This window comes from Apostichopus japonicus, chromosome 5, assembly GCF_037975245.1.
Source record: "Apostichopus japonicus isolate 1M-3 chromosome 5, ASM3797524v1, whole genome shotgun sequence".
Classification (NCBI taxonomy): Eukaryota; Metazoa; Echinodermata; class Holothuroidea; order Aspidochirotida; family Stichopodidae; genus Apostichopus; species Apostichopus japonicus.
Window position 1 is genome coordinate 501,682 of NC_092565.1, and position 10,000 is coordinate 511,681.

Sequence of the window (10,000 nt, forward strand, 5' to 3'; positions counted from 1 at the left end):
GAGTTTGTGAAGATTGTCAACTTGCATGTATCGGGTACTAGCGGCCTGTGTGTGCCCGACGGAGACGGCAGAACGACACACGGACACATGCATAGAGTTGTGACGTCGTTAAAGAAGACTTGACAAAAAAAAAAAAAATAATAAATACAAAAAAATCAAGCGGGTATTGGCATAGGTTTGCCCGACGGCAGAACGACACGCGAACACATGCATAGAGTTTGTGACCGTTGTCAACTTGAATGTATCGGGCGCTGGCTGGGATGTGCCCGGCGGAGACGGCAGAACGACACGCGAACACATGCATAGAGTTTGTGACCGTTGTCAACTTGCATGAATCGGGTACTGGCCTGTGTGCGCCCGACGTTGACGGTAGAACGACCCACGAGCACATGCATAGAGTTTGTGACCGTTGTCAACTTGCGTGTATCGGGTACTGGCCTGTGTGTGCCCGACGTTGACGGCAGAACGACCCGCGAACACATGCATAGAGTTGTGACCATTGTCAACTTGAATGTATCGGGCGCTGGCTTGATTGTGTGCCCGACGGAGACGGCAGAACGACCCACGAACACATGCATAGAATTTGGACTTCCTTGAAGAAGACGTTGACATAAAAAAAAAAAAAAAAAAGTCAAGCGGGTACTGGCTCAAGTGTGCCCGACGGTGACGGTAGAACGACCCGCGAACACATGCATAGAGTTGTGACCATTGTCAACTTGAATGTATCGGGCGCTGGCTGGGATGTGCCCGGCGGAGACGGCAGAACGACACGCGAACACATGCATAGAGTTTGTGACCGTTGTCAACTTGAATGTATCGGGCGCTGGCTGGGATGTGCCCGGCGGAGACGGCAGAACGACACGCGAACACATGCATAGAGTTTGTGACCGTTGTCAACTTGCATGAATCGGGTACTGGCCTGTGTGCGCCCGACGTTGACGGTAGAACGACCCACGAGCACATGCATAGAGTTGTGACCGTTGTCAACTTGAATGTATCGGGTACTGGCCTGTGTGTGCCCGACGTTGACGGCAGAACGACCCGCGAACACATGCATAGTGTTGTGACCATCGTCAACTTGAATGTATCGGGCGCTGGCTTGATTGTGTGCCCGACGGAGACGGCAGAACGACCCACGAACACATGCATAGAATTTGGACTTCCTTGAAGAAGACGTTGACATAAAAAAAAAAAAAAAGTCAAGCGGGTACTGGCTCAAGTGTGCCCGACGGTGACGGTAGAACGACCCGCGAACACATGCATAGAGTTGTGACCATTGTCAACTTGAATGTATCGGGCGCTGGCTGGGATGTGCCCGGCGGAGACGGCAGAACGACACGCGAACACATGCATAGAGTTTGTGACCGTTGTCAACTTGAATGTATCGGGCGCTGGCTGGGATGTGCCCGGCGGAGACGGCAGAACGACACGCGAACACATGCATAGAGTTTGTGACCGTTGTCAACTTGCATGAATCGGGTACTGGCCTGTGTGCGCCCGACGTTGACGGCAGAACGACCCGCGAGCACATGCATAGAGTTGTGACCGTTGTCAACTTGAATGTATCGGGCGCTGGCTGGGATGCGCCCGGCGGAGACGGCAGAACGACACGCGAACACATTCATAGTGTTGTGACCGTCGTCAACTTGAATGTATCGGGCGCTGGCTAGGATGTGCGCGGCGGAGACGGCAGAACGACACGCGAACACATGCATAGAGTTTTGACCACTGTCAACTTTAATGTATCGGGCGCTGGCTAGGATGTGCGCGGCGGAGACGGCAGAACGACACGCGAACACATGCATAGAGTTTGTGACCATTGTCAACTTGCGTGTATCGGGTACTGGCCTGTGTGTGCCCGACGTTGACGGCAGAACGACCCGCGAACACATGCATAGAGTTGTGACCATTGTCAACTTGAATGTATCGGGCGCTGGCCTGTGTGTGCCCGACGGAGACGGCAGAACGACCCACGAACACATGCATAGAATTTGGACTTCCTTGAAGAAGACGTTGACATAAAAAAAAAAAAAAAAAAGTCAAGCGGGTACTGGCTCAAGTGTGCCCGACGGTGACGGTAGAACGACCCGCGAACACATGCATAGAGTTGTGACCATTGTCAACTTGAATGTATCGGGCGCTGGCTGGGATGTGCCCGGCGGAGACGGCAGAACGACACGCGAACACATGCATAGAGTTTGTGACCGTTGTCAACTTGAATGTATCGGGCGCTGGCTGGGATGTGCCCGGCGGAGACGGCAGAACGACACGCGAACACATGCATAGAGTTTGTGACCGTTGTCAACTTGCATGAATCGGGTACTGGCCTGTGTGCGCCCGACGTTGACGGTAGAACGACCCACGAGCACATGCATAGAGTTGTGACCGTTGTCAACTTGAATGTATCGGGCGCTGGCTGGGATGCGCCCGGCGGAGACGGCAGAACGACACGCGAACACATGCATAGTGTTGTGACCATCGTCAACTTGAATGTATCGGGCGCTGGCTAGGATGTGCGCGGCGGAGACGGCAGAACGACACGCGAACACATGCATAGAGTTTTGACCACTGTCAACTTGAATGTATCGGGCGCTGGCCTGTGTGTGCCCGACGGAGACGGCAGAACGACCCACGAACACATGCATAGAATTTGGACTTCCTTGAAGAAGACGTTGACTTAAAAAAAAAAAAAAAAAGTCAAGCGGGTACTGGCTCAAGTGTGCCCGACGGTGACGGTAGAACGACCCGCGAACACATGCATAGAGTTGTGACCATTGTCAACTTGAATGTATCGGGCGCTGGCTGGGATGTGCCCGGCGGAGACGGCAGAACGACACGCGAACACATGCATAGAGTTGTGACCGTTGTCAACTTGAATGTATCGGGCGCTGGCTGGGATGTGCCCGGCGGAGACGGCAGAACGACACGCGAACACATGCATAGAGTTTGTGACCACTGTCAACTTGCATGTATCGGGTACTGGCCTGTGTGCGCCCGACGTTGACGGTAGAACGACCCACGAGCACATGCATAGAGTTGTGACCGTTGTCAACTTTAATGTATCGGGCGCTGGCTGGGATGTGCCCGGCGGAGACGGCAGAACGACACGCGAACACATGCATAGAGTTGTGACCGTTGTCAACTTGAATGTATCGGGCGCTGGCTGGGATGTGCCCGGCGGAGACGGCAGAACGACACGCGAACACATGCATAGAGTTTGTGACCATTGTCAACTTGCATGTATCGGGTACTGGCCTGTGTGCGCCCGACGTTGACGGTAGAACGACCCACGAGCACATGCATAGAGTTGTGACCGTTGTCAACTTGAATGTATCGGGCGCTGGCTGGGATGTGCCCGGCGGAGACGGCAGAACGACACGCGAACACATGCATAGAGTTTGTGACCACTGTCAACTTGCATGTATCGGGTACTGGCCTGTGTGCGCCCGACGTTGACGGTAGAACGACCCACGAGCACATGCATAGAGTTGTGACCATTGTCAATTTTAATGTAGCGGGTACTGGCCTGTGTGTTCCCGACGTTGACGGCAGAACGACCCACGAGCACATGCATAGAGTTGTGACCGTTGTCAACTGAAATGTATCGGGCGCTGGCTGGGATGTGCCCGGCGGAGACGGCAGAACGACACGCGAACACATGCATAGAGTTTTGACTTCGTTACAGAGGACGTTGACAAAAAAAAAATAATAATAATAATATCAAAAAAAAAAAAACATGGTCAACTTTAGTGTAACGGGTATTGGCTTAAGTGTGTGACCCAATGGTCAGAATGAGTGGGCAGAGTGAATCGGATTATATATTAAGGGGAGTGTCTTGTCTCGCCGGTCGATCTTCAAATTGTAGAAGTTTCCTCATATATCTCCTTGATTTCGTCAAGATATATCCGGCACGGGAGCAACCCCGACACTCCTCTGAAAATACGGGTCGCTCCCATGTGAGAAGGTCGATGGTGTGATCGACGGCACGAGTGTCATGCGACCGGGCGAGGGCCGAGTAATTAGCCGACGGTGATGCACACATGCGTAGGCATGGGACCCGTTGTCGTTGCACGAGTCTGTGAGACGGGGCGCCGCCGGACAAGACATACCCGGCACGGGAGCAACCCCGGCACTCCTCTGAAAACACGGGTTGCTCCCGGGTGAGAAGGTCGATGGTGCGGTCGATGGCACGAGTGTCATGCGACCGGGCGAGGGCCGAGATTTAGGCCGACGGTGATGCACACAGGCGTAGGCTGGGACTCGTCGTGTTGCACGAGTCTGTGAGACGGGGCGACGGCCGACCTCGACGGCAGGCCGCCCGATGCATCCGCAAGGTGTGGCTCTCGTCCGAGATTTTGAGATCTCTTTAGTGTAGCGGGTATTGGCTTAAGTGTGTGATCCAATGGTCAGAACGAGCGGGCAGAGTGAATCGGATTCTATATATGAGGGGGGTAGTAGAGTCGATCCAAGACTCGAGAAGGCTTTTAATGTCTGTCGTGTGTGTATGCGTGTCATGGTTGGACTCCAGCGGGCCCTTTCGGTAGGGTCAGCCGTCGTTTCATCGCGACCATGTGTTGCAACTCGGCGCTCAGAGCGGGGGTTTTCACCCACTCGCCCCGTGAGCAGAGGTGTCCCTCCGTGCACACGTATATATCGACGTTCAGATATGAAGCTTTCGCGGACGGGAGTCCACCCGAGACTCGAAAAGGCTCCTTGCCTGTGGTGCGTAAATATGTTTTTGCACGTCAGACCCTTGCTGGCCTTCTCGGTAGGGTCAGCCGTCGTTTCATCGCGACCATGTGTTGCAACTCGGCGCTCGGTGCGGGGGTTTTCACCCACTCGCCCCGTGAGTAGAAGGTTCTTTCGTGCATATGTATATATACAATCCCAGATATTGAGCTTTTTCATCCGCAGAACCCCCGGTGGAGAAGAGAGAGAGTAGAGATGAGAGAGAAAGGAGAAGGGAGAAGGCCTCTCGCGTTGCGTGGTCGATGGCACGAGTGCCATGCGACCAGGCGAAAGGCAAACGGCAAGCCGACGGCGACGGCAGGCCGCCCGACTCACCCGCAGAGAATCTGGGTCTCGTTCGAGATTTCGAGATCTCTTAAGTGTAGCGGGTATTGGCTTAAGTGTGTGATCCAATGGTCAGAACGAGCGGGCAGAGTGAATCGGATTCTATATATGAGGGGGGTAGTAGAGTCGATCCAAGACTCGAGAAGGCTTTTAATGTCTGTCGTGTGTGTATACGTGTCATGGTTGGACTCCAGCGGGCCCTTTCGGTAGGGTCAGCCGTCGTTTCATCGCGACCATGTGTTGCAACTCGGCGCTCAGAGCGGGGGTTTTCACCCACTCGCCCCGTGAGCAGAGGTGTCCCTCCGTGCACACGTATATATCGACGTTCAGATATTGAGCCTTTTCATCCGCAGAACCCCCGGTGGAGAAAGAGCAGGACCTCGGTGTCGTCAGATATCGAGCTTTCTCCACGGGACCCGTTCGGGCATGCTGCCGTTGCTGCGACCATGTGTTGCACTCGGCGCTCGGTACGGGCTTTTTCATCCAAGCAACGAATGCACGCTCGAGGCGTGCGATTGCTCTCCCCTGTTCCAGTGGACGAGCCGTCGCCCTCCCGCGTCGCTTCGAACCGGTCCCGTCTCCGAGGCGGGACCACTGCGACTCCTCTCGAGACGACCCAGTCGACTCGGGTAGAGATACACACCTCGAGAATCCCTTCGGGCGGTTCTTCGATCACTGTACCGTAATAGCACGGCATCGACAATTGAGAATTCAGAGAGAGAGAGAGGGGAGTGCGAGAGCGACTCCCGGACGGCGAACGGGCCCAGCCCGGTTCTGTCGACCGTTACCTGGTTGATCCTGCCAGTAGTCATTGCTTGTCTCAAAGATTAAGCCATGCACGTCTAAGTACAATCCTGAACATACAAGAGAAACTGCAGATGGCTCATTAGATCAGTTATGGTTTATTGGAGAAAGTCTTATACCATGGATAACTGTGGTAATTCTAGAGCTAATACATGCAACAAAGCGCCGACCCTTCGGGGGAAGCGTGCTCTTATTAGGAACAAGGCCAGCCCGGTCCTTTCGGGGTCCGGTCTCCGCTGGTGAACTCTAGATAATCATGCCGATCGCACGGTCTTGCACCGGCGACGCTCCCTTCAAAAGTCTGCTCTATCAACTTTCGATGGTAAGTTATGCGCTTATCATGGTTGTGACGGGTAACGGAGAATCAGGGTTCGATTCCGGAGAGGGAGCCTGAGAAACGGCTACCACATCCAAGGAAGGCAGCAGGCACGCAAATTACCCACTCCTGACACGGGGAGGTAGTGACAAAAAATAACGATACAGGCCTCTTCGGAGGCCCTGTGATCGGAATGAGTACACTTTAAATCCTTTAACGAGGATCTACTGGAGGGCAAGTCTGGTGCCAGCAGCCGCGGTAATTCCAGCTCCAGCAGCGTATATTAAATTTGCTGCAGTTAAAAAGCTCGTAGTCGGATTTCTGGCCGGGGCGGGCGGTCCGCCGTGAGGCGTGCACTGCCCGTTCCCCTTCTCCCCGTCAAACGGGAGTCGTGGGAGATTTTTCCCGGCCAGTGATTCGGTTGGTCGTGCGGTGCTCTTAACTGAGTGCCGTGCGAGACTGGAACGTTTACTTTGAGAAAATTGAAGTGTTCAAAGCAGGCCAAAGTGCCCGAACAGCTCAGCATGGAATAGTGGAAGAGGACCTCGGTTCTATTTCGTTGGTCTTGAGATCCTGAGGTAATGATCAAGAGGGACTGCCGGGGGCATTCGTATTGCGGCGTGAGAGGTGAAATTCTTGGATCGTCGCAAGACGCCCGACAGCGAAAGCATTTGCCAAGAATGTCTTCATTGATCAAGAACGAAAGTCGGAGGATCGAAGGCGATCAGATACCGCCCTAGTTCCGACCATAAACGATACCGACTCGTAATTCGCCGGCGTTCCTCCCATGACGCGGCGGGCAACTCTCCGGAAAACCAAAGTCTTTGGGTTCCGGGGGAAGTATGGTTGCAAAGCTGAAACTTAAAGGAATTGACGGAAGGGCACCACCAGGAGTGGAGCCTGCGGCTTAATTTGACTCAACACGGGGAAACCTACCCGGCCCGGACACAGTGAGGATTGACAGATTGAGAGCTCTTTCTTGATTTTGTGGATGGTGGTGCATGGCCGTTCTTAGTTGGTGGAGTGATTTGTCTGGTTAATTCCGATAACGAACGAGACTCTTGCTTGCTAAATAGTCCGGCCACCCGTCGTGGTGAGCCGCGAACTTCTTAGAGGGACAAATGGCTTTCAGCCATACGAGATGGAGCAATAACAGGTCTGTGATGCCCTTAGATGTCCGGGGCCGCACGCGCGCTACACTGGCGCAAGCAGCGGGTACATTTGCCCTCGGCCGAAAGGTCCGGGTAATCCGCTGAGACTTCTCCGTGCTGGGGACAGGGACTTGTAATTGTGTCCCTTGAACGAGGAATTCCAAGTAAACGCGAGTCATCAGCTCGCATTGATTACGTCCCTGCCCTTTGTACACACCGCCCGTCGCTACTACCGATCGAATGACTTAGTGAGGCCATCGGATCGACCGTCTGGCACCCCCGGCTTCGGCCGGTTGTCGAGGCGCGACGAGAAGACGGTCAAACTTGATCATTTAGAGGAAGTAAAAGTCGTAACAAGGTTTCCGTAGGTGAACCTGCGGAAGGATCATTAACAGAACCCTTCCCCTCCGTGATCGGAGAGGGAACAAAGGGGGAATGTCGGAAAAGCCGTCACAGAGAGACACGCGGAGAGAGCAAATTGGAAAAGCCGGGGGGACTCGAGCGGGGTTTTCACCGCCTCCTTCCCCGTTCCACGGTCGAGGTCAGACCCCGCGCTTCGCCTTCGCTCTCTCCGACAAAAAGGAGACGGGCGTGTCACACACAGACCAGCCCGGGGAGTACCCGGTTCTTCTCTCGTCGTCTGTCTCACGGAGTCTCGCGCTCCCGGTAGCTTCGAGGGAGAAGTCCCGCAAGGGTGGAGACGCCGTCGCCGTCCGCGGCGCGGCGCTCCTCGAGGCATTCTCCGCAGGGCAGAGAAGGGGCACCGGTGTCGCCCGATTTCCCCCCAGTCGGCGAGTCTGACTCGCGCGACCCGCCCTCGCGGCGGTGGGGGGAAGGAGGGAGCCCGCTTCCCCCCTCGGCTCGACGGAGGATATTTCTTTCCAGTCACAAGCAAAGAAGGCACAGAGTCCCCGTGTCCTTTCTCCTTCCGTTCCACTTCTTCCCTCGGCTCTGAGGAGAGTTTGCGAACGCGGGAGTCTTCCAGTGGCAAATGACAATTCTTGGTGGTGGATCACTCGGCTCGTGCGTCGATGAAGAACGCAGTTAGATGCGAGAATTCATGTGAATTGCAGAACTCACTGATCATCGACTTATTCGAACGCAAATGGCGGCTCGGGGATGCTCTGCTCCTCGAGCCACGTCCGTCTGAGCGTCTGAAGACAATCACTCACAGAGTCGGCGTGTTCGCGCGCCGGAGGAGCGCCCGGCCGCAGCCGTCCCTTCGACGGCCGGCTGCGTCGGGTCAGTGTCAGATGGAGTTCTGTGATGTCGGCGCCGGTGAAACTCGGCGAGCAGGCTCGATCGGTAACCGGGGGTTCGTCGGTCGTGCGACGTGCCATCGGGGTGTAGACGTATGCGCCCGTGGTGCGGTCCAGCGTCCGACCCCCCGGAACGGTCGAGGAGCCTCTGCCGGGCAGAGCCGGTCGACCCAATCGCGGGGTCTCTCGTCCTCCCGTCTGCGTTCTCGCAGGCGCATGGTAGGCCACCCTTTCCCGCCGGCGACCCGATTCTTCGGGGAGCGCCGGGGAAGGAGAGACCCCGGGTCGCCGCTATGACTCCGATCACGTTCCACGTGTCTTTCACGATTCCAGACCTCAGATCGGATGAGATTACCCGCTGGATTTAAGCATATCACTAAGCGGAGAGAAAAGAAACTAACAAGGATTCCTTCAGTAGCGGCGAGCGAAGCAGGAAGAGCCCATCGCCGAATCCCCGCGCCCGTTTGCGGTGCGAGGGACCTGTGGCGTAAGGAAACTGAACTCCGGTCGACAGAGTCCGGCCGCAGTCCACTGTGATCGGGGCTGCAGCTTACCCGCAGCGGGTGTAAGGCCCGTAGGGCGGACTCGAAGGCCGGAGGGAAAGCTTTCCAAGAGTCGGGTTGTTTTAGAATGCAGCCCAAAGAGGGGTGGTGAACTCCATCCAAGGCTCAATACTATGCACGAGACCGATAGTCAACAAGTACCGTGAGGGAACGTTGAAAAGAACTTTGAAGAGAGGGTTCAACATTGCGTGAAACTGCCAAGAAGTAAACGGATGAGTGCCGCATGCTACATGGGGCGTCCGGTTGATTCAGGCGCGGTCGGCGCGGCAGCGTGTGCGGGTTCGGATCCCTCGGGACCGACCCGCGGCGCTTCGCCGTCCGGTCCGCGTCGCACTTCTACCGTTCGGCGCCCTTCCCGGCGACCGACCGAAGAGCGGAGCAGAGGGGCGGGCGAGGCTGCGGCGTGCGGGGGCTTCGGCCCTCGCCGTCTTACGCCGCCCGTCACGGTTGCTCACTGCGCTCTCTGTCGAGGACTCTGCGTGACGGCCTGCCCCCCCGGGGGTTCAGGCAGCGGGGTCCGGGCCACCGGCGTCTCCGTCGGTCGCGTGCACAGCTTGCTGTCGCGTGGCCGGCGGGATCCGGAGGGTCCGGTCTCGCCGCGGCTTCGGCCGAAGCGGAGGGTCTGTCGGGCGTGAGCGAGGCCTCCTCATTCGACCCGTCTTGAAACACGGACCAAGGAGTCTAAGCAGGCTTGCAAGTCGAGGGGGTCTACCGAAACCTATCCTGGCATAACGAAAGTGAAGGTCGGCACAGGGCCGTCACGAGGCGGGATCCCGGCCCTCTGGGTCGGGCGCACCGCCACCCCGTTCCGTCCGGCTCGTCCGGTGGAGCGGA

At 56.2% G+C, this 10,000-nt stretch overlaps 3 non-coding genes across 3 annotated transcripts in view; all 3 read left to right on the forward strand.

The window, feature by feature from the left end:
- Window positions 1-5,858: 5,858 nt before the first annotated feature.
- Window positions 5,859-7,735, forward strand: LOC139968370 (small subunit ribosomal RNA). Its single transcript, XR_011793374.1, has one exon. It is a non-coding gene; the product is annotated as a small subunit ribosomal RNA (ribosomal RNA).
- A 605-nt stretch (window positions 7,736-8,340) lies between these two features.
- LOC139968475 (5.8S ribosomal RNA) lies at window positions 8,341-8,500 on the forward strand. The gene has a single exon (XR_011793471.1). It is a non-coding gene; the product is annotated as a 5.8S ribosomal RNA (ribosomal RNA).
- Window positions 8,501-8,934: 434 nt separating this feature from the next.
- LOC139968464 (large subunit ribosomal RNA) overlaps window positions 8,935-10,000 on the forward strand; it is a 4,029-nt gene continuing 2,963 nt past the window's right edge. The window contains exon 1 of the ribosomal RNA XR_011793461.1: window positions 8,935-10,000. This exon is cut by the window's right edge and continues 2,963 nt beyond it. This is a non-coding gene — a ribosomal RNA (large subunit ribosomal RNA).